Here is a 1,241-nt window from a genome sequence, read left to right as displayed (position 1 = left end):
GGGGGCGGTGGCGAAGGCTTTGTTTCTGCTGGCTTCCCCAAAACGCCTATGCCGCTCCGGGGAGGGGGCGTTGCGGGACCCCCCCATCCCCCTTCGCCCATCCGCCCCGTTCCGACCGGGTGCCGAAATGCGGGGTGCGGGATGGTTTTCTGCAAAGAAGCGTTTCTTCGATTCGGTGTCCCCCCCCACCCCGCCTGCCCTGTGGGGAACTTGGGTTGAAGCAGACGCGGCTCTCGAGGAAGAAAATCACTACTTCTGCATTCTGCAATCGGGGATCGTAGTTAATTAGTAATTGCACAAAATGATATGCCAAAGCCGTCTAATTGCAAGCTTAACCTTTTATTTTAAGGAGGAGAATTGGTAGTTTTAGTCCTCATTTGTAGCGTTTTGAACATCCCAATTATGCCTCGGTGAAATAAAGAAAAGAAAAGAAGGATTGGTAAAATGCAAACTTGGTTTTGTTCATGCCACTCTTAGAATTTGCAACTGAGGTTTAGTGATCCTCTGCTTTTTTTTTCATTTATTTTCATAGACTTGCTATTTTATGCTTATATTGTGTGCTGTGCTGTTAGTAGCATAGGGAAGACATAAACCTCAGCAAGCTTCTCCATCCTAAAATGATGAAAAAGCTGGTTGCTGTTTCTTTCCTTGGAAATGAAGTCTTGAATTATTAGCCTAATATTTTAAGTCTTTTCCAGTAGTGCAGGTGATTCCTCCAATGAAGCAAATATCTTTGAGACTCTGTGTTTCTTAAATGTCGTAACATTTTTTTATATGTTGTTTGCAGAGTGAAGCCATTTTTGAATCTCATCCAGTTGTGTCATGACTCCTCTAAAGACAAATCAAACCACTGCATGAATAACTTCGGAGTGGATTATCTCTTGCAGTTCACATAACGAATGGACGAGTGTCCAGGTCACCCAAATAGTCAATGTATCAGAGACTTGTTAAAGAAGTCAAGATTTGATTTCATGTAACTGAAATACATCTGGGGATTATATTTCTAATACGTGTGTAAATGTGAAGAGACCAGTTCCTAGTGTTTGCCTCCCTACAGTTCCCCTACCTCGTGGCCTCGGGGGCAATAGGAGAGAGACTCTGCTTTCCCAGCCTGCCTTGTATGTGGCATTAGATGCTACAGCATTGTTTTTGCAAACATATGCTACTTCAAGCAAGAAAAATCTATTGTGTACAAGGGGGGTGACAGGGGTCCTCAGGAAGATGGCTTAGTGTAAGTAGTA

The sequence above is a fragment of the Calidris pugnax genome, unplaced genomic scaffold (assembly GCF_001431845.1).
Source record: "Calidris pugnax isolate Ruff unplaced genomic scaffold, ASM143184v1 scaffold273, whole genome shotgun sequence".
NCBI classification, from domain to species: domain Eukaryota; kingdom Metazoa; phylum Chordata; class Aves; order Charadriiformes; family Scolopacidae; genus Calidris; species Calidris pugnax.
This window is presented reverse-complemented; position numbering follows the sequence as displayed.